Raw genomic sequence first — 20,817 nt, forward strand, 5'->3', positions numbered from 1 at the left:
GAACAGGATAGAATATTAAAGTATCATCTACATGAACCCTCTCTGGCTTGTTCCTTATGAACAATAAGTTGTTTTTTTAGATATTGGATACAAATTCGCACATAATGACGTCACACTTAATTTGGATGTGAATTTGAAAATTGTGATATGATTTTTTTTTTTCGTTGTCTCAGGTAATCTACAGAAGTTTCATGGTGATTAATTTACTTTTTTTTGCCCTGTTCAGCAGTAATGCATTGCCAGTGGAGTTGATATACTTATTTCTCTATATTGAAGCATTTCAGCAGATTTGAATTCAGCAATACTGAAGAGACTTAACACCCAGATGTTGTATTTACCATGAGTTTTATTCTCCATTCATTAATACATCAATTATCATTAATACATAATTTGCAAAGACTCCACACACGTCTGAATGACCCCTGAAGCGCTTCTTCATCTTTGCCACAGCCTGGGATCGAACCCGCGACCTTCTGCTTCACAGCTCCACCGCTTGGACACCTCCATCCCCAGGATCACCAGGATCACCCACACCCCAGGTTGACCATAGGGACTTGGGGGGGTCATGAGCCATTCCCAGGCGGTCTCCCATCCAAGTACTAACCAGGCCCGACCCTGCTTAGCTTCCGAGATCAGACGAGATCGGGCGCATCCAGGCTGGTATGGCCGTAAGCAGAAGCTGTAGCTTGAAATACCTCTTATATGGAGTTGAAGATAAGTCATAGAATATAAGTCATTGATCTGTTGGTTTTATTTGTTGGAGTTAAAGTGCCTTAACCATGTGCAAAACACTTTAGGACGTGAGCTGTCGCTGTTACCACGTTGAAATATGTGTGGGTAGATTAAGCGAGAGCGCTCTCTGCTGGTTGAAAAAGCTTACAGCACCTGGTATTCCCAGGCGGTCTCCCATCCAAGTGCTAACCAGGCCCGACCCTGCTTAGCTTCCGAGATCAGACGAGATCGGGCGCATCCAGGCTGGTATGGCCGTAAGCTGAAGCTGCAGCTTGAAATACCTCTTATATGGAGTTGAAGATAAGTCATATAATATAAGTCATTGATTTGTTGGTGATAATAATTTAGAAGCGCATATTTGTTGGAGTTAAAGTGCCTTAACCATGTGAAAAACCCTTTAGGACGTGAGCTGTCGCTGTTACCACGTTGAAATATGTGTGGGTAGATTAAGCGAGAGCGCTCTCTGCTGGTTGAAAAAGCTTACAGCAACTGGTATTCCCAGGCGGTCTCCCATCCAAGTACTAACCAGGCCCGACCCTGCTTAGCTTCCGAGATCAGACGAGATCAGGCGCATCCAGGCTGGTATGGCTGTAAGCAGAAGCTGCAGCTTGAAATACCTCTTATATGGAGTTGAAAATAAGTCATAGCATATAAGTCATTGATTTGTTGGTTTTATTTGTTGGAGTTAAAGTGCCTTAACCATGTGCAAAACCCTTTAGGACGTGAGCTGTCGCTGTTACCACGTTGAAATATGTGTGGGTAGATTAAGCGAGAGCGCTCTCTGCTGGTTGAAAAAGCTTACAGCACCTGGTATTCCCAGGCGGTCTCCCATCCAAGTACTAACCAGGGCCGACCCTGCTTAGCTTCCGAGATCAGACGAGATCGGGCGCATCCAGGCTGGTATGGCCGTAAGCAGAAGCTGCAGCTTGAAATACCTCTTATATGGAGTTGAAGATAAGTCATAGAATATAGGTCATAGATTTGTTGGTTTTATTTGTTGGAGTTAAAGTGCCTTAACCATGTGCAAAACACTTAAGGACGTGAGCTGTCGCTTTTACCACGTTGAAATATGTGTGGGTAGATTAAGCGAGAGCGCTCTCTGCTGGTTGAAAAAACTTACAGCACCTGGTTTTCCCAGGCGGTCTCCCATTCAAGTACTAACCAGGCCCGACCCTGCTTAGCTTCCGAGATCAGACGAGATTGGGCGCATCCAGGCTGGTATGGCCGTAAGCAGAAGCTCCTGCTTGAAATACCTCTTATATGGAGTTGAAGATAAGTCATAGAATATAAGTCATTGATTTGTTGGTTTTATTTGTTGGAGTTAAAGCGCCTTAACCATGTGCAAAACACTTTAGGACGTGAGCTGTCGCTGTTACCACGTTGAAATATGTGTGGGTAGATTAAGCGAGAGCGTTCTCTGCTGGTTGAAAAAACTTACAGCACCTGGTATTCCCAGGCGGTCTCCCATCCAAGTACTAACCAGGCCCGACCCTGCTTAGCTTCCGAGATCAAACAAGATTGGGCGCATCCAGGCTGGTATGGCCGTAAGCAGAAGCTGCAGCTTGAAATACCTCTTATATGGAGTTGAAGATAAGTCATAGAATATAAGTCATTGATTTGTTGGTTTTATTTGTTGGAGTTAAAGTGCCTTAACCATGTGCAAAACACTTTAGGACGTGAGCTGTCGCTGTTACCACGTTGAAATATGTGTGGGTAGATTAAGCGAGAGCGTTCTCTGCTGGTTGAAAAAGCTTACAGCACCTGGTACTCCCAGGCAGTCTCCCATCCAAGTACTAACCAAGCCCGACCCTGCTTAGCTTCCGAGATCAGACGAGATCAGGCGCATCCAGGCTGGTATGGCCGTAAGCAGAAGCTGCAACTTGAAATACTTCTTATATGGAGTTGAAGATAAGTCATAGAATATATGTCATTGATTTGTTGGTGATAATAATTTAGAAGCGCTTATTTGTTGGAGTTAAGGTGCCTTAACTATGTGCAAAACACTTTAGGACGTGAGCTGTCGCTGTTACCACGTTGAAATATGTGTGGGTAGATTAAGCGAGAGCGTTCTCTGCTGGTTGAAAAAGCTTACAGCACCTGGTATTCCCAGGCGGTCTCCCATCCAAGTACTAACCAGGCCCAACCCTGCTTAGCTTCCGAGATCAGACGAGATCGGGCGCATCCAGGCTGGTATGGCCGTAAGCAGAAGCTGCAGCTTGAAATACCTCTTATATGGAGTTGAAGATAAGTCATAGAATATAAGTCATTGATTTGTTGGTTTTATTTGTTGGAGTTAAAGTGCCTTAACCATGTGCAAAACACTTTAGGACGTGAGCTGTCGCTGTTACCACGTTGAAATATGTGTGGGTAGATTAAGCGAGAGCACTCTCTGCTGGTTGAAAAAGCTTACAGCACCTGGTATTCCCAGGCGGTCTCCCATCCAAGTACTAACCAGGCCCGACCCTGCTTAGCTTCCTAGATCAGATGAGATCGGGCGCATCCAGGCTGGTATGGCTGTAAGCTGAAGCTGCAGCATGAAATACTTCTTATATGGAGTTGAAGATAAGTCATATAATACAAGTCATTGATTTGTTGGTGATAATAATTTAGAAGCGCTTATTTGTTGGAGTTAAAGTGCCTTAACCATGTGCAAAACACTTTAGGACGTGAGCTGTCGCTGTTACCACGTTGAAATATGTGTGGGTAGATTAAGCTAGAGGGTTCTCTGCTGGTTGAAAAAGCTTACAGCACCTGGTATTCCCAGGCGGTCTCCCATCCAAGTACTAACCAGGCCCGACCCTGCTTAGCTTCCGAGATCAGACGAGATCGGGCGCATCCAGGCTGGTATGGCCGTAAGCAGAAGCTGCAGCTTGAAATACCTCTTATATGGAGTTGAAGATAAGTCATAGAATATAAGTCATTGATTTTTTGGTTTTATTTGTTGGAGTTAAAGTGCCTTAACCATGTGCAAAACACTTTAGGACGTGAGCTGTCGCTGTTACCACGTTGAAATATGTGTGGGTAGATTAAGCGAGAGCGCTTTCTGCTGGTTGAAAATGCTTACAGCACCTGGTATTCCCAGGCGGTCTCCCATCCAAGTACTAACCATTCCCGACCCTGCTTAGCTTCCGAGATCAGACGAGATCGGGCGCATCCAGGCTGGTATGGCCGTAAGCAGAAACTGCTGCTTGAAATACCTCTTATATGGAGTTGAAGATAAGTCATATAATATAAGTCATTGATTTGTTGGTGATATTAATTTAGAAGCGCTTATTTGTTGGAGTTAAAGTGCCTTAACCATGTGAAAAACACTTTTGGAAGTGAGCTGTCGCTGTTACCACGTTGAAATATGTGTGGGTAGATTAAGCGAGAGCGCTCTCTGCTGGTTGAAAATGCTTACAGCACCTGGTATTCCCAGGCGGTCTCCCATCCAAGTATTAACCAGGCCCGACCCTGCTTAGCTTCCGAGATCAGACGAGATCGGGCGCATCCAGGCTGGTATGGCCGTAAGCAGAAGCTGCAGCTTGAAATACCTCTGATATGGAGTTAAAAGAGGCTTGGACATTAAAATAACTGAACAGTGGACACAGTAGTAAATCACAGGAACGGTGATCAGGATGAGTGGACTGGACACGTGTACAAACATACATGCTATCTGGACTGTGAAGGATGAAATTAGACAAATTGCTATGTGGTAAACTATGTATCTTACTGAATTCTGTTGTTGATGTGATCATGAATCTTACATAGAACGGGGCGGGACTTTGATAAGCGTCAGCTTCTCCCGTACCCTTTTCGTCATGTGCTGAGTATGCAATGTATAATGTTCTGGAGATGAAATGTGTCTATATAAACATGCCGAAATAAACGAAAAAATAAAAAAATAAAATAAGATAAGTTATATAATACAAGTCATTGATTTGTTGGTGATAATAATTTAGAAGCGCTTATTTGTTGGAGTTAAAGTGCCTTAACCATGTGCAAAACACTTTAGGACGTGAGCTGTCGCTGTTACCACGTTGAAATATGTGTGGGTAGATTAAGCGAGAGCGCTCTCTGCTGGTTGAAAATGCTTACAGCACCTGGTATTCCCAGGCGGTCTCCCATCCAAGTACTAACCAGGCCCGACCCTGCTTAGCTTCCGAGATCAGACGAGATTGGGCGCATCCAGGCTGGTATGGCCGTAAGCAGAAGCTGCTGCTTGAAATACCTCTTATATGGAGTTGAAGATAAGTAATATAATATAAGTCATTGATTTGTTGGTGATAATAATTTAGAAGCGCTTATTTGTTGGAGTTAAAGTGCCTTAACCATGTGAAAAACACTTTAGGACGTGAGCTGTCGCTGTTACCACGTTGAAATATGTGTGCGTAGATTAAGCGAGAGCGCTCTCTGCTGGTTGAAAATGCTTACAGCACCTGGTATTCCCAGGCGGTCTCCCATCCAAGTACTAACCAGGCCCGACCCTGCTTAGCTTCCGAGATCAGACGAGATCGGGCGCATCCAGGCTGGTATTGCCGTAAGCAGAAGCTCCTGCTTGAAATACCTCTTATATGGAGTTGAAGATAAGTCATAGAATAAAAGTCATTGATTTGTTGGTTTTATTTGTTGGAGTTAAAGTGCCTTAACTATGTGCAAAACACTTTAGGACGTGAGCTGTCGCTGTTACCACGTTGAAATATGTGTGGGTAGATTAAGCGAGAGCGTTCTCTGCTGGTTGAAAAAGCTTACAGCACCTGGTATTCCCAGGCGGTCTCCCATCCAAGTACTAACCAGGCCCGACCCTGCTTAGCTTCCGAGATCAGACGAGATCGGGCGCATCCAGGCTGGTATGGCCGTAAGCAGATGCTGCAGCTTGAAATACCTCTTATATGGAGTTGAAGATAAGTCATAGAATATAAGTCATTGATTTGTTGGTTTTATTTGTCGGAGTTAAAGTGCCTTAACCATGTGCAAAACACTTTAGGACGTGAGTTGTCGCTGTTACCACGTTGAAATATGTGTGGTTAGATTAAGCGAGAGCGCTCTCTGCTGGTTGAAAAAGCTTACAGCACCTGGTATTCCCAGGCGGTCTCCCATCCAAGTACTAACCAGGCCCGACCCTGCGTAGCTTCCGAGATCAGACGAGTTCGGGCGCATCCAGGCTGGTATGGCCCTATGCAGACGCTGCAGCTTGAAATACCTCTTATATGGAGTTGAAGATAAGTCATATAATATAAGTCATTGATTTGTTGGTGATAATAATTTAGAAGCGCTTATTTGTTGGAGTTAAAGTGCCTTAACCATGTGCAAAACACTTTAGGACGTGAGCTGTCGCTGTTACCACGTTGAAATATGTGTGGCTAGATTAAGCAAGAGCGTTCTCTGCTGGTTGAAAAAGCTTACAGCACCTGGTATTCCCAGGCGGTCTCCCATCCAAGTACTAACCAGGCCCGACCCTGCTTAGCTTCCGAGATCAGACGAGATCGGGCGCATCCAGGCTGGTATGGCCGTAAGCAGAAGCTGCAGCTTGAAATACCTCTTATATGGAGTTGAAGATAAGTCATAGCATATAAGTCATTGATTTGTTGGTTTTATTTGTTGGAGTTAAAGTGCCTTAACCATGTGCAAAACACTTTAGGACGGGAGCTGTCGCTGTTACCACGTTGAAATATGTGTGGGTAGATTAAGCGAGACCGCTCTCTGCAGGTTGAAAAAACTTACAGCACCTGGTATTCCCAGGCGGTCTCCCATCCAAGTACTAACCAGGCCCAACCCTGCTTAGCTTCCGAGATCAGACGAGATAGGGCGCATCCAGGCTGGTATGGCCGAAAGCAGAAGCTGCAGCTTGAAATACCTCTTATATGGAGTTGAAGATAAGTCATAGAATATAAGTCATTGATCTGTTGGTTTTATTTGTTGGAGTTAAAGTGCCTTAACCATGTGGAAAACACTTTAGGACGTGAGCTGTCGCTGTTACCACGTTGAAATATGTGTGGGTAGATTAAGCGAGAGCGCTCTCTGCTGGTTGAAAAAGCTTACAGCACCTGGTATTCCCAGGCGGTCTCCCATCCAAGTACTAACCAGGCCCGATCCTGCTTAGCTTCCGAGATCAGACGAGATCGGGCGCATCCAGGCTGGTATGGCCGTAAGCTGAAGCTCCAGCTTGAAATACTTCTTATATGGAGTTGAAGATAAGTCATAGAATATATGTCATTGATTTGTTGGTTTTATTTGTTGGAGTTAAAGTGCCTTAACCATGTGCAAAACACTTTAGGACGAGAGCTGTCGCTGTTACCACGTTGAAATATGTGCGGGTAGATTAAGCGAGAGTCCTCTCTGCTGGTTGAAAAAGCTTACAGCACCTGGTATTCCCAGGCGGTCTCCCATCCAAGTACTAACCAGGCCCGACCCTGCTTAGCTTCCGAGATCAGACGAGTTCGGGCGCATCCAGGCTGGTATGGCCCTAAGCAGAAGCTGCAGCTTGAAATACCTCTTATATGGAGTTGAAGATAAGTCATATAATATAAGTCATTGATTTGTTGGTGATAATAATTTAGAAGCGCTTATTTGTTGGAGTTAAAGTGCCTTAACCATGTGCAAAACACTTTAGGACGTGAGCTGTCGCTGTTACCACGTTGAAATATGTGTGGCTAGATTAAGCGAGAGCGTTCTCTGCTGGTTGAAAAAGCTTACAGCACCTGGTATTCCCAGGCGGTCTCCCATCCAAGTACTAACCAGGCCCTACCCTGCTTAGCTTCCAAGATCAGACGAGATCGGGCGCATCAAGGCTGGTATGGCCGTAAGCAGAAGCTGCAGCTTGAAATACCTCTTATATGGAGTTGAAGATAAGTCATAGCATATAAGTCATTGATTTGTTGGTTTTATTTGTTGGAGTTAAAGTGCCTTAACCATGTGTAAAACACTTTAGGACGGGAGCTGTCGCTGTTACCACGTTGAAATATGTGTGGGTAGATTAAGCGAGACCGCTCTCTGCAGGTTGAAAAAACTTACAGCACCTGGTATTCCCAGGCGGTCTCCCATCCAAGTACTAACCAGGCCCAACCCTGCTTAGCTTCCGAGATCAGACGAGATAGGGCGCATCCAGGCTGGTATGGCCGAAAGCAGAAGCTGCAGCTTGAAATACCTCTTATATGGAGTTGAAGATAAGTCATAGAATATAAGTCATTGATCTGTTGGTTTTATTTGTTGGAGTTAAAGTGCCTTAACCATGTGGAAAACACTTTAGGACGTGAGCTGTCGCTGTTACCACGTTGAAATATGTGTGGGTAGATTAAGCGAGAGCGCTCTCTGCTGGTTGAAAAAGCTTACAGCACCTGGTATTCCCAGGCGGTCTCCCATCCAAGTACTAACCAGGCCCGATCCTGCTTAGCTTCCGAGATCAGACGAGATCGGGCGCATCCAGGCTGGTATGGCCGTAAGCTGAAGCTCCAGCTTGAAATACTTCTTATATGGAGTTGAAGATAAGTATATAATACAAGTCATTGATTTGTTGGTTTTATTTGTTGGAGTTAAAGTGCCTTAACCATGTGCAAAACACTTTAGGACGAGAGCTGTCGCTGTTACCACGTTGAAATATGTGCGGGTAGATTAAGCGAGAGTCCTCTCTGCTGGTTGAAAAAGCTTACAGCACCTGGTATTCCCAGGCGGTCTCCCATCCAAGTACTAACCAGGCCCGACCCTGCTTAGCTTCCGAGATCAGACGAGTTCGGGCGCATCCAGGCTGGTATGGCCCTAAGCAGAAGCTGCAGCTTGAAATACCTCTTATATGGAGTTGAAGATAAGTCATATAATATAAGTCATTGATTTGTTGGTGATAATAATTTAGAAGCGCTTATTTGTTGGAGTTAAAGTGCCTTAACCATGTGCAAAACACTTTAGGACGTGAGCTGTCGCTGTTACCACGTTGAAATATGTGTGGCTAGATTAAGCGAGAGCGTTCTCTGCTGGTTGAAAAAGCTTACAGCACCTGGTAATCCCAGGCGGTCTCCCATCCAAGTACTAACCAGGCCCTACCCTGCTTAGCTTCCAAGATCAGACGAGATCGGGCGCATCAAGGCTGGTATGGCCGTAAGCAGAAGCTGCAGCTTGAAATACCTCTTATATGGAGTTGAAGATAAGTCATAGCATATAAGTCATTGATTTGTTGGTTTTATTTGTTGGAGTTAAAGTGCCTTAACCATGTGCAAAACACTTTAGGACGGGAGCTGTCGCTGTTACCACGTTGAAATATGTGTGGGTAGATTAAGCGAGACCGCTCTCTGCAGGTTGAAAAAACTTACAGCACCTGGTATTCCCAGGCGGTCTCCCATCCAAGTACTAACCAGGCCCAACCCTGCTTAGCTTCCGAGATCAGACGAGATCGGGCGCATCCAGGCTGGTATGGCCGAAAGCAGAAGCTGCAGCTTGAAATACCTCTTATATGGAGTTGAAGATAAGTCATAGAATATAAGTCATTGATCTGTTGGTTTTATTTGTTGGAGTTAAAGTGCCTTAACCATGTGGAAAACACTTTAGGACGTGAGCTGTCGCTGTTACCACGTTGAAATATGTGTGGGTAGATTAAGCGAGAGCGCTCTCTGCTGGTTGAAAAAGCTTACAGCACCTGGTATTCCCAGGCGGTCTCCCATCCAAGTACTAACCAGGCCCGATCCTGCTTAGCTTCCGAGATCAGACGAGATCGGGCACATCCAGGCTGGTATGGCCGTAAGCTGAAGCTCCAGCTTGAAATACTTCTTATATGGAGTTGAAGATAAGTATATAATACAAGTCATTGATTTGTTGGTGATAATAATTTAGAAGCGCTTATTTGTTGGAGTTAAAGTGCCTTAACCATGTGCAAAACACTTTAGGACGTGAGCTGTCGCTGTTACCACGTTGAAATATGTGTGGGTAGATTAAGCGAGAGCGCTCTCTGCAGGTTGAAAAAGCTTACAGCACCTGGTATTCCCAGGCGGTCTCCCATCCAAGTACTAACCAGGCCCGACCCTGCTTAGCTTCCGAGATCAGACGAGATCGGGCGCATCCAGGCTGGTATGGCCGTAAGCAGAAGCTGCAGCTTGAAATACCTCTTATATGGAGTTGAAGATAAGTCATAGAATATAAGTCATTGATCTGTTGGTTTTATTATGTTGGAGTTAAAGTGCCTTAACCATGTGCAAAACACTTTAGGACGTGAGCTGTCGCTGTTACCACGTTGAAATATGTGTGGGTAGATTAAGCGAGAGCGCTCTCTGCAGGTTGAAAAAGCTTACAGCACCTGGTATTCCCAGGCGGTCTCCCATCCAAGTACTAACCAGGCCCGACCCTGCTTAGCTTCCGAGATTAGACGAGACCGGGCGCATCCAGGCTGGTATGGCCGTAAGCAGAAGCTGCAGCTTGAAATACCTTTTATATGGAGTTGAAGATAAACATAGAATATAAGTCATTGATCTGTTGGTTTTATTTGTTGGAGTTAAAGTGCCTTAACCATGTGCAAAACACTTTAGGACGTGAGCTGTCGCTGTTACCGCGTTGAAATATGTGTGGCTAGATTAAGCGAGAGCGTTCTCTGCTGGTTGAAAAAGCTTACAGCACCTGGTATTCCCAGGCGGTCTCCCATCCAAGTACTAACCAGGCCCGACCCTGCTTAGCTTCCGAGATCAGACGAGTTTTGGCGCATCCAGGCTGGTATGGCCCTAAGCAGAAGGTGCAGCTTGAAATACCTCTTATATGGAGTTGAAGATAAGTCATATAATATAAGTCATTGATTTGTTGGTGATAATAATTTAGAAGCGCTTATTTGTTGGAGTTAAAGTGCCTTAACCATGTGCAAAACACTTTAGGACGTGAGCTGTCGCTGTTACCACGTTGAAATATGTGTGGCTAGATTAAGCGAGAGCGTTCTCTGCTGGTTGAAAAAGCTTACAGCACCTGGTAATCCCAGGCGGTCTCCCATCCAAGTACTAACCAGGCCCTACCCTGCTTAGCTTCCAAGATCAGACGAGATCGGGCGCATCAAGGCTGGTATGGCCGTAAGCAGAAGCTGCAGCTTGAAATACCTCTTATATGGAGTTGAAGATAAGTCATAGCATATAAGTCATTGATTTGTTGGTTTTATTTGTTGGAGTTAAAGTGCCTTAACCATGTGCAAAACACTTTAGGACGGGAGCTGTCGCTGTTACCACGTTGAAATATGTGTGGGTAGATTAAGCGAGACCGCTCTCTGCAGGTTGAAAAAACTTACAGCACCTGGTATTCCCAGGCGGTCTCCCATCCAAGTACTAACCAGGCCCAACCCTGCTTAGCTTCCGAGATCAGACGAGATCGGGCGCATCCAGGCTGGTATGGCCGAAAGCAGAAGCTGCAGCTTGAAATACCTCTTATATGGAGTTGAAGATAAGTCATAGAATATAAGTCATTGATCTGTTGGTTTTATTTGTTGGAGTTAAAGTGCCTTAACCATGTGGAAAACACTTTAGGACGTGAGCTGTCGCTGTTACCACGTTGAAATATGTGTGGGTAGATTAAGCGAGAGCGCTCTCTGCTGGTTGAAAAAGCTTACAGCACCTGGTATTCCCAGGCGGTCTCCCATCCAAGTACTAACCAGGCCCGATCTTGCTTAGCTTCCGAGATCAGACGAGATCGGGCACATCCAGGCTGGTATGGCCGTAAGCTGAAGCTCCAGCTTGAAATACTTCTTATATGGAGTTGAAGATAAGTATATAATACAAGTCATTGATTTGTTGGTGATAATAATTTAGAAGCGCTTATTTGTTGGAGTTAAAGTGCCTTAACCATGTGCAAAACACTTTAGGACGTGAGCTGTCGCTGTTACCACGTTGAAATATGTGTGGGTAGATTAAGCGAGAGCGCTCTCTGCAGGTTGAAAAAGCTTACAGCACCTGGTATTCCCAGGCGGTCTCCCATCCAAGTACTAACCAGGCCCGACCCTGCTTAGCTTCCGAGATCAGACGAGATCGGGCGCATCCAGGCTGGTATGGCCGTAAGCAGAAGCTGCAGCTTGAAATACCTCTTATATGGAGTTGAAGATAAGTCATAGAATATAAGTCATTGATCTGTTGGTTTTATTATGTTGGAGTTAAAGTGCCTTAACCATGTGCAAAACACTTTAGGACGTGAGCTGTCGCTGTTACCACGTTGAAATATGTGTGGGTAGATTAAGCGAGAGCGCTCTCTGCAGGTTGAAAAAGCTTACAGCACCTGGTATTCCCAGGCGGTCTCCCATCCAAGTACTAACCAGGCCCGACCCTGCTTAGCTTCCGAGATTAGACGAGACCGGGCGCATCCAGGCTGGTATGGCCGTAAGCAGAAGCTGCAGCTTGAAATACCTCTTATATGGAGTTGAAGATAAACATAGAATATAAGTCATTGATCTGTTGGTTTTATTTGTTGGAGTTAAAGTGCCTTAACCATGTGCAAAACACTTTAGGACGTGAGCTGTCGCTGTTACCGCGTTGAAATATGTGTGGCTAGATTAAGCGAGAGCGTTCTCTGCTGGTTGAAAAAGCTTACAGCACCTGGTATTCCCAAGCGGTCTCCCATCCAAGTACTAACCAGGCCCGACCCTGCTTAGCTTCCGAGATTAGACGAGACCGGGCGCATCCAGGCTGGTATGGCCGTAAGCAGAAGCTGCAGCTTGAAATACCTCTTATATGGAGTTGAAGATAAACATAGAATATAAGTCATTGATCTGTTGGTTTTATTTGTTGGAGTTAAAGTGCCTTAACCATGTGCAAAACACTTTAGGACGTGAGCTGTCGCTGTTACCGCGTTGAAATATGTGTGGCTAGATTAAGCGAGAGCGTTCTCTGCTGGTTGAAAAAGCTTACAGCACCTGGTATTCCCAGGCGGTCTCCCATCCAAGTACTAACCAGGCCCGACCCTGCTTAGCTTCCGAGATCAGACGAGTTCGGGCGCATCCAGGCTGGTATGGCCCTAAGCAGAAGGTGCAGCTTGAAATACCTCTTATATGGAGTTGAAGATAAGTCATATAATATAAGTCATTGATTTGTTGGTGATAATAATTTAGAAGCGCTTATTTGATGGAGTTAAAGTGCCTTAACCATGTGCAAAACACTTTAGTACGTGAGCTGTCGCTGTTACCACGTTGAAATATGTGTGGCTAGATTAAGCGAGAGCGTTCTCTGCTGGTTGAAAAAGCTTACAGCACCTGGTATTCCCAGGCGGTCTCCCATCCAAGTACTAACCAGGCCCTACCCTGCTTAGCTTCCAAGATCAGACGAGATCGGGCGCATCAAGGCTGGTATGGCCGTAAGCAGAAGCTGCAGCTTGAAATACCTCTTATATGGAGTTGAAGATAAGTCATAGCATATAAGTCATTGATTTGTTGGTGATAATAATTTAGAAGCGCTTATTTGTTGGAGTTAAGGTGCCTTAACTATGTGCAAAACACTTTAGGACGTGAGCTGTCGCTGTTACCACGTTGAAATATGTGTGGGTAGATTAAGCAAGAGCGTTCTCTGCTGGTTGAAAAAGCTTACAGCACCTGGTATTCCCAGGCGGTCTCCCATCCAAGTACTAACCAGGCCCGACCCTGCTTAGCTTCCGAGATCAGATGAGATCGGGCGCATCCAGGCTGGTATGGCCGTAAGCAGAAGCTGCAGCTTGAAATACCTCTTATATGTAGTTGAAGATAAGTCATAGAATATAAGTCATTGATTTGTTGGTTTTATTTGTTGGAGTAACCATGTTCAAAACACTTTAGGACGTGAGCGGTCGCTGTTACCACGTTGAAATATGTGTGGGTAGATTAAGCGAGAGCGTTCTCTGCTGGTTGAAAAAGCTTTTTCAGCACCTGGTATTCCCAGGCGGTCTCCCATCCAAGTACTAACCAGGCCCGACCCTGCTTAGCTTCCGAGATCAGATGAGATCGGGCGCATCCAGGCTGGTATGGCCGTAAGCAGAAGTTGCAGCTTGAAATACCTCTTATATGGAGTTGAAGATAAGTCATAGAATATATGTCATTGATTTGTTGGTTTTATTTGTTGGAGTTAAAGTGCCTTAACCATGTGCAAAACACTTTAGGACGAGAGCTGTCGCTGTTACCACGTTGAAATATGTGCGGGTAGATTAAGCGAGAGCCCTCTCTGCTGGTGGAAAAAGCTTACAGCACCTGGTATTCCCAGGCGGTCTCCCATCCAAGTACTAACCAGGCCCGATCCTGCTTAGCTTCCGAGATCAGACGAGATCGGGCACATCCAGGCTGGTATGGCCCTAAGCAGAAGGTGCAGCTTGAAATACCTCTTATATGGAGTTGAAGATAAGTCATATAATATAAGTCATTGATTTGTTGGTGATAATAATTTAGAAGCGCTTATTTGATGGAGTTAAAGTGCCTTAACCATGTGCAAAACACTTTAGTACGTGAGCTGTCGCTGTTACCACGTTGAAATATGTGTGGCTAGATTAAGCGAGAGCGTTCTCTGCTGGTTGAAAAAGCTTACAGCACCTGGTATTCCCAGGCGGTCTCCCATCCAAGTACTAACCAGGCCCTACCCTGCTTAGCTTCCAAGATCAGACGAGATCGGGCGCATCAAGGCTGGTATGGCCGTAAGCAGAAGCTGCAGCTTGAAATACCTCTTATATGGAGTTGAAGATAAGTCATAGCATATAAGTCATTGATTTGTTGGTGATAATAATTTAGAAGCGCTTATTTGTTGGAGTTAAGGTGCCTTAACTATGTGCAAAACACTTTAGGACGTGAGCTGTCGCTGTTACCACGTTGAAATATGTGTGGGTAGATTAAGCAAGAGCGTTCTCTGCTGGTTGAAAAAGCTTACAGCACCTGGTATTCCCAGGCGGTCTCCCATCCAAGTACTAACCAGGCCCGACCCTGCTTAGCTTCCGAGATCAGATGAGATCGGGCGCATCCAGGCTGGTATGGCCGTAAGCAGAAGCTGCAGCTTGAAATACCTCTTATATGTAGTTGAAGATAAGTCATAGAATATAAGTCATTGATTTGTTGGTTTTATTTGTTGGAGTAACCATGTTCAAAACACTTTAGGACGTGAGCGGTCGCTGTTACCACGTTGAAATATGTGTGGGTAGATTAAGCGAGAGCGTTCTCTGCTGGTTGAAAAAGCTTTTTCAGCACCTGGTATTCCCAGGCGGTCTCCCATCCAAGTACTAACCAGGCCCGACCCTGCTTAGCTTCCGAGATCAGATGAGATCGGGCGCATCCAGGCTGGTATGGCCGTAAGCAGAAGTTGCAGCTTGAAATACCTCTTATATGGAGTTGAAGATAAGTCATAGAATATATGTCATTGATTTGTTGGTTTTATTTGTTGGAGTTAAAGTGCCTTAACCATGTGCAAAACACTTTAGGACGAGAGCTGTCGCTGTTACCACGTTGAAATATGTGCGGGTAGATTAAGCGAGAGCCCTCTCTGCTGGTGGAAAAAGCTTACAGCACCTGGTATTCCCAGGCGGTCTCCCATCCAAGTACTAACCAGGCCCGATCCTGCTTAGCTTCCGAGATCAGACGAGATCGGGCACATCCAGGCTGGTATGGCCGTAAGCTGAAGCTCCAGCTTGAAATACTTCTTATATGGAGTTGAAGATAAGTATATAATACAAGTCATTGATTTGTTGGTGATAATAATTTAGAAGCGCTTATTTGTTGGAGTTAAAGTGCCTTAACCATGTGCAAAACACTTTAGGACGTGAGCTGTCGCTGTTACCACGTTGAAATATGTGTGGGTAGATTAAGCGAGAGCGCTCTCTGCAGGTTGAAAAAGCTTACAGCACCTGGTATTCCCAGGCGGTCTCCCATCCAAGTACTAACCAGGCCCGACCCTGCTTAGCTTCCGAGATCAGACGAGATCAGACGAGATCGGGCGCATCCAGGCTGGTATGGCCGTAAGCAGAAGCTGCAGCTTGAAATACCTCTTATATGGAGTTGAAGATAAGTCATAGAATATAAGTCATTGATCTGTTGGTTTTATTATGTTGGAGTTAAAGTGCCTTAACCATGTGCAAAACACTTTAGGACGTGAGCTGTCGCTGTTACCACGTTGAAATATGTGTGGGTAGATTAAGCGAGAGCGCTCTCTGCAGGTTGAAAAAGCTTACAGCACCTGGTATTCCCAGGCGGTCTCCCATCCAAGTACTAACCAGGCCCGACCCTGCTTAGCTTCCGAGATTAGACGAGACCGGGCGCATCCAGGCTGGTATGGCCGTAAGCAGAAGCTGCAGCTTGAAATACCTCTTATATGGAGTTGAAGATAAACATAGAATATAAGTCATTGATCTGTTGGTTTTATTTGTTGGAGTTAAAGTGCCTTAACCATGTGCAAAACACTTTAGGACGTGAGCTGTCGCTGTTACCGCGTTGAAATATGTGTGGCTAGATTAAGCGAGAGCGTTCTCTGCTGGTTGAAAAAGCTTACAGCACCTGGTATTCCCAAGCGGTCTCCCATCCAAGTACTAACCAGGCCCGACCCTGCTTAGCTTCCGAGATTAGACGAGACCGGGCGCATCCAGGCTGGTATGGCCGTAAGCAGAAGCTGCAGCTTGAAATACCTCTTATATGGAGTTGAAGATAAACATAGAATATAAGTCATTGATCTGTTGGTTTTATTTGTTGGAGTTAAAGTGCCTTAACCATGTGCAAAACACTTTAGGACGTGAGCTGTCGCTGTTACCGCGTTGAAATATGTGTGGCTAGATTAAGCGAGAGCGTTCTCTGCTGGTTGAAAAAGCTTACAGCACCTGGTATTCCCAGGCGGTCTCCCATCCAAGTACTAACCAGGCCCGACCCTGCTTAGCTTCCGAGATCAGACGAGTTCGGGCGCATCCAGGCTGGTATGGCCCTAAGCAGAAGGTGCAGCTTGAAATACCTCTTATATGGAGTTGAAGATAAGTCATATAATATAAGTCATTGATTTGTTGGTGATAATAATTTAGAAGCGCTTATTTGTTGGAGTTAAAGTGCCTTAACCATGTGCAAAACACTTTAGTACGTGAGCTGTCGCTGTTACCACGTTGAAATATGTGTGGCTAGATTAAGCGAGAGCGTTCTCTGCTGGTTGAAAAAGCTTACAGCACCTGGTATTCCCAGGCGGTCTCCCATCCAAGTACTAACCAGGCCCTACCCTGCTTAGCTTCCAAGATCAGACGAGATCGGGCGCATCAAGGCTGGTATGGCCGTAAGCAGAAGCTGCAGCTTGAAATACCTCTTATATGGAGTTGAAGATAAGTCATAGCATATAAGTCATTGATTTGTTGGTGATAATAATTTAGAAGCGCTTATTTGTTGGAGTTAAGGTGCCTTAACTATGTGCAAAACACTTTAGGACGTGAGCTGTCGCTGTTACCACGTTGAAATATGTGTGGGTAGATTAAGCAAGAGCGTTCTCTGCTGGTTGAAAAAGCTTACAGCACCTGGTATTCCCAGGCGGTCTCCCATCCAAGTACTAACCAGGCCCGACCCTGCTTAGCTTCCGAGATCAGATGAGATCGGGCGCATCCAGGCTGGTATGGCCGTAAGCAGAAGCTGCAGCTTGAAATACCTCTTATATGTAGTTGAAGATAAGTCATAGAATATAAGTCATTGATTTGTTGGTTTTATTTGTTGGAGTAACCATGTTCAAAACACTTTAGGACGTGAGCGGTCGCTGTTACCACGTTGAAATATGTGTGGGTAGATTAAGCGAGAGCGTTCTCTGCTGGTTGAAAAAGCTTTTTCAGCACCTGGTATTCCCAGGCGGTCTCCCATCCAAGTACTAACCAGGCCCGACCCTGCTTAGCTTCCGAGATCAGATGAGATCGGGCGCATCCAGGCTGGTATGGCCGTAAGCAGAAGTTGCAGCTTGAAATACCTCTTATATGGAGTTGAAGATAAGTCATAGAATATATGTCATTGATTTGTTGGTTTTATTTGTTGGAGTTAAAGTGCCTTAACCATGTGCAAAACACTTTAGGACGAGAGCTGTCGCTGTTACCACGTTGAAATATGTGCGGGTAGATTAAGCGAGAGCCCTCTCTGCTGGTGGAAAAAGCTTACAGCACCTGGTATTCCCAGGCGGTCTCCCATCCAAGTACTAACCAGGCCCGACCCTGCTTAGCTTCCGAGATCAGACGAGTTCGGGCGCATCCAGGCTGGTATGGCCCTATGCAGACGCTGCAGCTTGAAATACCTCTTATATGGAGTTGAAGATAAGTCATATAATATAAGTCATTGATTTGTTGGTGATAATAATTTAGAAGCGCTTATTTATTGGAGTTAAAGTGCCTTAACCATGTGAAAAACACTTTAGGACGTGAGCTGTCGCTGTTACCACGTTGAAATATGTGTGGCTAGATTAAGCAAGAGCGTTCTCTGCTGGTTGAAAAAGCTTACAGCACCTGGTATTCCCAGGCGGTCTCCCATCCAAGTACTAACCAGGCCCTACCCTGCTTAGCTTCCAAGATCAGACGAGATCGGGCGCATCAAGGCTGGTATGGCCGTAAGCAGAAGCTGCAGCTTGAAATACCTCTTATATGGAGTTGAAGATAAGTCATAGCATATAAGTCATTGATTTGTTGGTTTTATTTGTTGGAGTTAAAGTGCCTTAACCATGTGCAAAACACTTTAGGACGGGAGCTGTCGCTGTTACCACGTTGAAATATGTGTGGGTAGATTAAGCGAGAGCGCTCTCTGCAGGTTGAAAAAACTTACAGCACCTGGTATTCCCAGGCGGTCTCCCATCCAAGTACTAACCAGGCCCGACCCTGCTTAGCTTCCGAGATCAGACGAGATCGGGCGCATCCAGGCTGGTATGGCCGTAAGCAGAAGTTGCAGCTTGAAATACCTCTTATATGGAGTTGAAGATAAGTCATAGAATATATGTCATTGATTTGTTGGTTTTATTTGTTGGAGTAAAAGTGCCTTAACCATGTGCAAAACACTTTAGGACGAGAGCTGTCGCTGTTACCACGTTGAAATATGTGCGGGTAGATTAAGCGAGAGTCCTCTCTGCTGGTTGAAAAAGCTTACAGCACCTGGTATTCCCAGGCGGTCTCCCATCCAAGTACTAACCAGGCCCGACCCTGCTTAGCTTCCGAGATCAGACGAGTTCGGGCGCATCCAGGCTGGTATGGCCCTAAGCAGAAGCTGCAGCTTGAAATACCTCTTATATGGAGTTGAAGATAAGTCATATAATATAAGTCATTGATTTGTTGGTGATAATAATTTAGAAGCGCTTATTTGTTGGAGTTAAAGTGCCTTAACCATGTGCAAAACACTTTAGGACGTGAGCTGTCGCTGTTACCACGTTGAAATATGTGTGGCTAGATTAAGCGAGAGCGTTCTCTGCTGGTTGAAAAAGCTTACAGCACCTGGTATTCCCAGGCGGTCTCCCATCCAAGTACTAACCAGGCCCTACCCTGCTTAGCTTCCAAGATCAGACGAGATCGGGCGCATCAAGGCTGGTATGGCCGTAAGCAGAAGCTGCAGCTTGAAATACCTCTTATATGGAGTTGAAGATAAGTCATAGCATATAAGTCATTGATTTGTTGGTTTTATTTGTTGGAGTTAAAGTGCCTTAACCATGTGCAAAACACTTTAGGACGGGAGCTGTCGCTGTTACCACGTTGAAATATGTGTGGGTAGATTAAGCGAGACCGCTCTCTGCAGGTTGAAAAAACTTACAGCACCTGGTATTCCCAGGCGGTCTCCCATCCAAGTACTAACCAGGCCCAACCCTGCTTAGCTTCCGAGATCAGACGAGATCGGGCGCATCCAGGCTGGTATGGCCGAAAGCAGAAGCTGCAGCTTGAAATACCTCTTATATGGAGTTGAAGATAAGTCATAGAATATAAGTCATTGATCTGTTGGTTTTATTTGTTGGAGTTAAAGTGCCTTAACCATGTGGAAAACACTTTAGGACGTGAGCTGTCGCTGTTACCACGTTGAAATATGTGTGGGTAGATTAAGCGAGAGCGCTCTCTGCTGGTTGAAAAAGCTTACAGCACCTGGTATTCCCAGGCGGTCTCCCATCCAAGTACTAACCAGGCCCGATCCTGCTTAGCTTCCGAGATCAGACGAGATCGGGCGCATCCAGGCTGGTATGGCCGTAAGCTGAAGCTCCAGCTTGAAATACTTCTTATATGGAGTTGAAGATAAGTATATAATACAAGTCATTGATTTGTTGGTGATAATAATTTAGAAGCGCTTATTTGTTGGAGTTAAAGTGCCTTAACCATGTGCAAAACACTTTAGGACGTGAGCTGTCGCTGTTACCACGTTGAAATATGTGTGGGTAGATTAAGCGAGAGCGCTCTCTGCAGGTTGAAAAAGCTTACAGCACCTGGTATTCCCAGGCGGTCTCCCATCCAAGTACTAACCAGGCCCGACCCTGCTTAGCTTCCGAGATCAGACGAGATCGGGCGCATCCAGGCTGGTATGGCCGTAAGCAGAAGCTGCAGCTTGAAATACCTCTTATATGGAGTTGAAGATAAGTCATAGAATATAAGTCATTGATTTGTTGGTTTTATTTGTTGGAGTTAAAGTGCCTTAACCATTTGCAAAACACTTTAGGACGTGAGCTGTCGCTGTTACCACGTTGAAATATGTGTAGGTAGATTAAGCGAGAGCGCTCTCTGCTGGTTGAAAAAGCTTACAGCACCTGGTATTCCCAGGCGGTCTCCCATCCAAGTACTAACCAGGCCCGACCCTGCTTAGCTTCCGAGATCAGACGAGATCGGGCACATCCAGGCTGGTATGGCCGTAAGCTGAAGCTGCAGCTTGAAATACCTCTTATATGGAGTTGAAGATAAGTCATATAATATAAGTCATGATTTGTTGGTGATAATAATTTAGAAGCGCTTATTTGTTGGAGTTAAAGTGCCTTAACCATGTGCAAAACACTTTAGGACGTGAGCTGTCGCTGTTACCACGTTGAAATATGTGTGGGTAGATTAAGCGAGAGCGTTCTCTGCTGGTTGAAAAAGCTTACAGCACCTGGTATTCCCAGGCGGTCTCCCATCCAAGTACTAACCAGGCCCGACCCTGCTTAGCTTCCGAGATCAGACGAGATCGGGCGCATCCAGGCTGGTATGGCCGTAAGCAGAAGTTGCAGCTTG

At 45.4% G+C, this 20,817-nt stretch overlaps 59 non-coding genes and 3 pseudogenes across 59 annotated transcripts; all 62 read right to left on the reverse strand.

Moving 5' to 3' along the window:
- Window positions 1-551: 551 nt before the first annotated feature.
- On the reverse strand, window positions 552-674 carry LOC133439388 (5S ribosomal RNA; annotated as a pseudogene).
- A 199-nt stretch (window positions 675-873) lies between these two features.
- On the reverse strand, window positions 874-992 carry LOC133439424 (5S ribosomal RNA). Its single transcript, XR_009782153.1, has one exon. It is a non-coding gene; the product is annotated as a 5S ribosomal RNA (ribosomal RNA).
- Window positions 993-1,209: 217 nt separating this feature from the next.
- LOC133439435 (5S ribosomal RNA) lies at window positions 1,210-1,328 on the reverse strand. Its single transcript, XR_009782163.1, has one exon. It is a non-coding gene; the product is annotated as a 5S ribosomal RNA (ribosomal RNA).
- A 199-nt stretch (window positions 1,329-1,527) lies between these two features.
- On the reverse strand, window positions 1,528-1,646 carry LOC133439410 (5S ribosomal RNA). The gene has a single exon (XR_009782140.1). It is a non-coding gene; the product is annotated as a 5S ribosomal RNA (ribosomal RNA).
- Window positions 1,647-1,845: 199 nt separating this feature from the next.
- Window positions 1,846-1,964, reverse strand: LOC133439372 (5S ribosomal RNA). Its single transcript, XR_009782105.1, has one exon. It is a non-coding gene; the product is annotated as a 5S ribosomal RNA (ribosomal RNA).
- Window positions 1,965-2,163: 199 nt separating this feature from the next.
- LOC133439384 (5S ribosomal RNA) lies at window positions 2,164-2,282 on the reverse strand. The gene has a single exon (XR_009782116.1). It is a non-coding gene; the product is annotated as a 5S ribosomal RNA (ribosomal RNA).
- A 199-nt stretch (window positions 2,283-2,481) lies between these two features.
- On the reverse strand, window positions 2,482-2,600 carry LOC133439371 (5S ribosomal RNA). Its single transcript, XR_009782104.1, has one exon. It is a non-coding gene; the product is annotated as a 5S ribosomal RNA (ribosomal RNA).
- Window positions 2,601-2,817: 217 nt separating this feature from the next.
- Window positions 2,818-2,936, reverse strand: LOC133439420 (5S ribosomal RNA). Its single transcript, XR_009782149.1, has one exon. It is a non-coding gene; the product is annotated as a 5S ribosomal RNA (ribosomal RNA).
- A 199-nt stretch (window positions 2,937-3,135) lies between these two features.
- On the reverse strand, window positions 3,136-3,254 carry LOC133439422 (5S ribosomal RNA). The gene has a single exon (XR_009782151.1). It is a non-coding gene; the product is annotated as a 5S ribosomal RNA (ribosomal RNA).
- Window positions 3,255-3,471: 217 nt separating this feature from the next.
- On the reverse strand, window positions 3,472-3,590 carry LOC133439389 (5S ribosomal RNA). The gene has a single exon (XR_009782119.1). It is a non-coding gene; the product is annotated as a 5S ribosomal RNA (ribosomal RNA).
- A 199-nt stretch (window positions 3,591-3,789) lies between these two features.
- Window positions 3,790-3,908, reverse strand: LOC133439383 (5S ribosomal RNA). Its single transcript, XR_009782115.1, has one exon. It is a non-coding gene; the product is annotated as a 5S ribosomal RNA (ribosomal RNA).
- A 217-nt stretch (window positions 3,909-4,125) lies between these two features.
- On the reverse strand, window positions 4,126-4,244 carry LOC133439411 (5S ribosomal RNA). The gene has a single exon (XR_009782141.1). It is a non-coding gene; the product is annotated as a 5S ribosomal RNA (ribosomal RNA).
- A 558-nt stretch (window positions 4,245-4,802) lies between these two features.
- On the reverse strand, window positions 4,803-4,921 carry LOC133439423 (5S ribosomal RNA). Its single transcript, XR_009782152.1, has one exon. It is a non-coding gene; the product is annotated as a 5S ribosomal RNA (ribosomal RNA).
- A 217-nt stretch (window positions 4,922-5,138) lies between these two features.
- On the reverse strand, window positions 5,139-5,257 carry LOC133439404 (5S ribosomal RNA). The gene has a single exon (XR_009782134.1). It is a non-coding gene; the product is annotated as a 5S ribosomal RNA (ribosomal RNA).
- Window positions 5,258-5,456: 199 nt separating this feature from the next.
- LOC133439390 (5S ribosomal RNA) lies at window positions 5,457-5,575 on the reverse strand. Its single transcript, XR_009782120.1, has one exon. It is a non-coding gene; the product is annotated as a 5S ribosomal RNA (ribosomal RNA).
- A 199-nt stretch (window positions 5,576-5,774) lies between these two features.
- On the reverse strand, window positions 5,775-5,893 carry LOC133439385 (5S ribosomal RNA). Its single transcript, XR_009782117.1, has one exon. It is a non-coding gene; the product is annotated as a 5S ribosomal RNA (ribosomal RNA).
- A 217-nt stretch (window positions 5,894-6,110) lies between these two features.
- On the reverse strand, window positions 6,111-6,229 carry LOC133439391 (5S ribosomal RNA). Its single transcript, XR_009782121.1, has one exon. It is a non-coding gene; the product is annotated as a 5S ribosomal RNA (ribosomal RNA).
- A 199-nt stretch (window positions 6,230-6,428) lies between these two features.
- Window positions 6,429-6,547, reverse strand: LOC133439377 (5S ribosomal RNA). Its single transcript, XR_009782110.1, has one exon. It is a non-coding gene; the product is annotated as a 5S ribosomal RNA (ribosomal RNA).
- A 199-nt stretch (window positions 6,548-6,746) lies between these two features.
- Window positions 6,747-6,865, reverse strand: LOC133439432 (5S ribosomal RNA). Its single transcript, XR_009782160.1, has one exon. It is a non-coding gene; the product is annotated as a 5S ribosomal RNA (ribosomal RNA).
- A 199-nt stretch (window positions 6,866-7,064) lies between these two features.
- Window positions 7,065-7,183, reverse strand: LOC133439425 (5S ribosomal RNA). Its single transcript, XR_009782154.1, has one exon. It is a non-coding gene; the product is annotated as a 5S ribosomal RNA (ribosomal RNA).
- Window positions 7,184-7,400: 217 nt separating this feature from the next.
- On the reverse strand, window positions 7,401-7,519 carry LOC133439412 (5S ribosomal RNA). Its single transcript, XR_009782142.1, has one exon. It is a non-coding gene; the product is annotated as a 5S ribosomal RNA (ribosomal RNA).
- A 199-nt stretch (window positions 7,520-7,718) lies between these two features.
- On the reverse strand, window positions 7,719-7,837 carry LOC133439378 (5S ribosomal RNA). The gene has a single exon (XR_009782111.1). It is a non-coding gene; the product is annotated as a 5S ribosomal RNA (ribosomal RNA).
- A 199-nt stretch (window positions 7,838-8,036) lies between these two features.
- On the reverse strand, window positions 8,037-8,155 carry LOC133439375 (5S ribosomal RNA). Its single transcript, XR_009782108.1, has one exon. It is a non-coding gene; the product is annotated as a 5S ribosomal RNA (ribosomal RNA).
- A 198-nt stretch (window positions 8,156-8,353) lies between these two features.
- Window positions 8,354-8,472, reverse strand: LOC133439426 (5S ribosomal RNA). The gene has a single exon (XR_009782155.1). It is a non-coding gene; the product is annotated as a 5S ribosomal RNA (ribosomal RNA).
- Window positions 8,473-8,689: 217 nt separating this feature from the next.
- LOC133439374 (5S ribosomal RNA) lies at window positions 8,690-8,808 on the reverse strand. The gene has a single exon (XR_009782107.1). It is a non-coding gene; the product is annotated as a 5S ribosomal RNA (ribosomal RNA).
- A 199-nt stretch (window positions 8,809-9,007) lies between these two features.
- LOC133439406 (5S ribosomal RNA) lies at window positions 9,008-9,126 on the reverse strand. Its single transcript, XR_009782136.1, has one exon. It is a non-coding gene; the product is annotated as a 5S ribosomal RNA (ribosomal RNA).
- A 199-nt stretch (window positions 9,127-9,325) lies between these two features.
- Window positions 9,326-9,444, reverse strand: LOC133439399 (5S ribosomal RNA). The gene has a single exon (XR_009782129.1). It is a non-coding gene; the product is annotated as a 5S ribosomal RNA (ribosomal RNA).
- Window positions 9,445-9,660: 216 nt separating this feature from the next.
- Window positions 9,661-9,779, reverse strand: LOC133439392 (5S ribosomal RNA). The gene has a single exon (XR_009782122.1). It is a non-coding gene; the product is annotated as a 5S ribosomal RNA (ribosomal RNA).
- A 200-nt stretch (window positions 9,780-9,979) lies between these two features.
- LOC133439430 (5S ribosomal RNA) lies at window positions 9,980-10,098 on the reverse strand. Its single transcript, XR_009782159.1, has one exon. It is a non-coding gene; the product is annotated as a 5S ribosomal RNA (ribosomal RNA).
- A 198-nt stretch (window positions 10,099-10,296) lies between these two features.
- On the reverse strand, window positions 10,297-10,415 carry LOC133439386 (5S ribosomal RNA; annotated as a pseudogene).
- A 217-nt stretch (window positions 10,416-10,632) lies between these two features.
- On the reverse strand, window positions 10,633-10,751 carry LOC133439376 (5S ribosomal RNA). The gene has a single exon (XR_009782109.1). It is a non-coding gene; the product is annotated as a 5S ribosomal RNA (ribosomal RNA).
- Window positions 10,752-10,950: 199 nt separating this feature from the next.
- Window positions 10,951-11,069, reverse strand: LOC133439407 (5S ribosomal RNA). Its single transcript, XR_009782137.1, has one exon. It is a non-coding gene; the product is annotated as a 5S ribosomal RNA (ribosomal RNA).
- Window positions 11,070-11,268: 199 nt separating this feature from the next.
- Window positions 11,269-11,387, reverse strand: LOC133439421 (5S ribosomal RNA). Its single transcript, XR_009782150.1, has one exon. It is a non-coding gene; the product is annotated as a 5S ribosomal RNA (ribosomal RNA).
- Window positions 11,388-11,603: 216 nt separating this feature from the next.
- LOC133439393 (5S ribosomal RNA) lies at window positions 11,604-11,722 on the reverse strand. Its single transcript, XR_009782123.1, has one exon. It is a non-coding gene; the product is annotated as a 5S ribosomal RNA (ribosomal RNA).
- Window positions 11,723-11,922: 200 nt separating this feature from the next.
- LOC133439433 (5S ribosomal RNA) lies at window positions 11,923-12,041 on the reverse strand. Its single transcript, XR_009782161.1, has one exon. It is a non-coding gene; the product is annotated as a 5S ribosomal RNA (ribosomal RNA).
- A 198-nt stretch (window positions 12,042-12,239) lies between these two features.
- On the reverse strand, window positions 12,240-12,358 carry LOC133439436 (5S ribosomal RNA). The gene has a single exon (XR_009782164.1). It is a non-coding gene; the product is annotated as a 5S ribosomal RNA (ribosomal RNA).
- Window positions 12,359-12,556: 198 nt separating this feature from the next.
- LOC133439427 (5S ribosomal RNA) lies at window positions 12,557-12,675 on the reverse strand. Its single transcript, XR_009782156.1, has one exon. It is a non-coding gene; the product is annotated as a 5S ribosomal RNA (ribosomal RNA).
- Window positions 12,676-12,892: 217 nt separating this feature from the next.
- On the reverse strand, window positions 12,893-13,011 carry LOC133439413 (5S ribosomal RNA). Its single transcript, XR_009782143.1, has one exon. It is a non-coding gene; the product is annotated as a 5S ribosomal RNA (ribosomal RNA).
- Window positions 13,012-13,228: 217 nt separating this feature from the next.
- LOC133439369 (5S ribosomal RNA) lies at window positions 13,229-13,347 on the reverse strand. Its single transcript, XR_009782103.1, has one exon. It is a non-coding gene; the product is annotated as a 5S ribosomal RNA (ribosomal RNA).
- A 190-nt stretch (window positions 13,348-13,537) lies between these two features.
- On the reverse strand, window positions 13,538-13,656 carry LOC133439380 (5S ribosomal RNA). The gene has a single exon (XR_009782112.1). It is a non-coding gene; the product is annotated as a 5S ribosomal RNA (ribosomal RNA).
- A 199-nt stretch (window positions 13,657-13,855) lies between these two features.
- LOC133439419 (5S ribosomal RNA) lies at window positions 13,856-13,974 on the reverse strand. The gene has a single exon (XR_009782148.1). It is a non-coding gene; the product is annotated as a 5S ribosomal RNA (ribosomal RNA).
- A 217-nt stretch (window positions 13,975-14,191) lies between these two features.
- On the reverse strand, window positions 14,192-14,310 carry LOC133439414 (5S ribosomal RNA). Its single transcript, XR_009782144.1, has one exon. It is a non-coding gene; the product is annotated as a 5S ribosomal RNA (ribosomal RNA).
- Window positions 14,311-14,527: 217 nt separating this feature from the next.
- On the reverse strand, window positions 14,528-14,646 carry LOC133439397 (5S ribosomal RNA). The gene has a single exon (XR_009782127.1). It is a non-coding gene; the product is annotated as a 5S ribosomal RNA (ribosomal RNA).
- Window positions 14,647-14,836: 190 nt separating this feature from the next.
- Window positions 14,837-14,955, reverse strand: LOC133439381 (5S ribosomal RNA). The gene has a single exon (XR_009782113.1). It is a non-coding gene; the product is annotated as a 5S ribosomal RNA (ribosomal RNA).
- Window positions 14,956-15,154: 199 nt separating this feature from the next.
- On the reverse strand, window positions 15,155-15,273 carry LOC133439400 (5S ribosomal RNA). Its single transcript, XR_009782130.1, has one exon. It is a non-coding gene; the product is annotated as a 5S ribosomal RNA (ribosomal RNA).
- Window positions 15,274-15,489: 216 nt separating this feature from the next.
- On the reverse strand, window positions 15,490-15,618 carry LOC133439370 (5S ribosomal RNA; annotated as a pseudogene).
- A 200-nt stretch (window positions 15,619-15,818) lies between these two features.
- On the reverse strand, window positions 15,819-15,937 carry LOC133439434 (5S ribosomal RNA). The gene has a single exon (XR_009782162.1). It is a non-coding gene; the product is annotated as a 5S ribosomal RNA (ribosomal RNA).
- Window positions 15,938-16,135: 198 nt separating this feature from the next.
- LOC133439438 (5S ribosomal RNA) lies at window positions 16,136-16,254 on the reverse strand. The gene has a single exon (XR_009782165.1). It is a non-coding gene; the product is annotated as a 5S ribosomal RNA (ribosomal RNA).
- A 198-nt stretch (window positions 16,255-16,452) lies between these two features.
- LOC133439428 (5S ribosomal RNA) lies at window positions 16,453-16,571 on the reverse strand. Its single transcript, XR_009782157.1, has one exon. It is a non-coding gene; the product is annotated as a 5S ribosomal RNA (ribosomal RNA).
- A 217-nt stretch (window positions 16,572-16,788) lies between these two features.
- LOC133439416 (5S ribosomal RNA) lies at window positions 16,789-16,907 on the reverse strand. Its single transcript, XR_009782145.1, has one exon. It is a non-coding gene; the product is annotated as a 5S ribosomal RNA (ribosomal RNA).
- A 217-nt stretch (window positions 16,908-17,124) lies between these two features.
- LOC133439408 (5S ribosomal RNA) lies at window positions 17,125-17,243 on the reverse strand. Its single transcript, XR_009782138.1, has one exon. It is a non-coding gene; the product is annotated as a 5S ribosomal RNA (ribosomal RNA).
- Window positions 17,244-17,433: 190 nt separating this feature from the next.
- LOC133439382 (5S ribosomal RNA) lies at window positions 17,434-17,552 on the reverse strand. Its single transcript, XR_009782114.1, has one exon. It is a non-coding gene; the product is annotated as a 5S ribosomal RNA (ribosomal RNA).
- Window positions 17,553-17,751: 199 nt separating this feature from the next.
- On the reverse strand, window positions 17,752-17,870 carry LOC133439373 (5S ribosomal RNA). Its single transcript, XR_009782106.1, has one exon. It is a non-coding gene; the product is annotated as a 5S ribosomal RNA (ribosomal RNA).
- Window positions 17,871-18,087: 217 nt separating this feature from the next.
- LOC133439417 (5S ribosomal RNA) lies at window positions 18,088-18,206 on the reverse strand. Its single transcript, XR_009782146.1, has one exon. It is a non-coding gene; the product is annotated as a 5S ribosomal RNA (ribosomal RNA).
- Window positions 18,207-18,405: 199 nt separating this feature from the next.
- On the reverse strand, window positions 18,406-18,524 carry LOC133439401 (5S ribosomal RNA). The gene has a single exon (XR_009782131.1). It is a non-coding gene; the product is annotated as a 5S ribosomal RNA (ribosomal RNA).
- Window positions 18,525-18,723: 199 nt separating this feature from the next.
- LOC133439429 (5S ribosomal RNA) lies at window positions 18,724-18,842 on the reverse strand. The gene has a single exon (XR_009782158.1). It is a non-coding gene; the product is annotated as a 5S ribosomal RNA (ribosomal RNA).
- Window positions 18,843-19,059: 217 nt separating this feature from the next.
- Window positions 19,060-19,178, reverse strand: LOC133439418 (5S ribosomal RNA). The gene has a single exon (XR_009782147.1). It is a non-coding gene; the product is annotated as a 5S ribosomal RNA (ribosomal RNA).
- Window positions 19,179-19,377: 199 nt separating this feature from the next.
- Window positions 19,378-19,496, reverse strand: LOC133439409 (5S ribosomal RNA). The gene has a single exon (XR_009782139.1). It is a non-coding gene; the product is annotated as a 5S ribosomal RNA (ribosomal RNA).
- A 199-nt stretch (window positions 19,497-19,695) lies between these two features.
- Window positions 19,696-19,814, reverse strand: LOC133439387 (5S ribosomal RNA). Its single transcript, XR_009782118.1, has one exon. It is a non-coding gene; the product is annotated as a 5S ribosomal RNA (ribosomal RNA).
- A 216-nt stretch (window positions 19,815-20,030) lies between these two features.
- On the reverse strand, window positions 20,031-20,149 carry LOC133439394 (5S ribosomal RNA). The gene has a single exon (XR_009782124.1). It is a non-coding gene; the product is annotated as a 5S ribosomal RNA (ribosomal RNA).
- A 199-nt stretch (window positions 20,150-20,348) lies between these two features.
- Window positions 20,349-20,467, reverse strand: LOC133439402 (5S ribosomal RNA). The gene has a single exon (XR_009782132.1). It is a non-coding gene; the product is annotated as a 5S ribosomal RNA (ribosomal RNA).
- A 216-nt stretch (window positions 20,468-20,683) lies between these two features.
- LOC133439395 (5S ribosomal RNA) lies at window positions 20,684-20,802 on the reverse strand. The gene has a single exon (XR_009782125.1). It is a non-coding gene; the product is annotated as a 5S ribosomal RNA (ribosomal RNA).
- Window positions 20,803-20,817: the final 15 nt, after the last annotated feature.

This window comes from Cololabis saira, unplaced genomic scaffold (genome assembly GCF_033807715.1).
Source record: "Cololabis saira isolate AMF1-May2022 unplaced genomic scaffold, fColSai1.1 scf163, whole genome shotgun sequence".
In the NCBI taxonomy this organism is placed as follows: domain Eukaryota; kingdom Metazoa; phylum Chordata; class Actinopteri; order Beloniformes; family Belonidae; genus Cololabis; species Cololabis saira.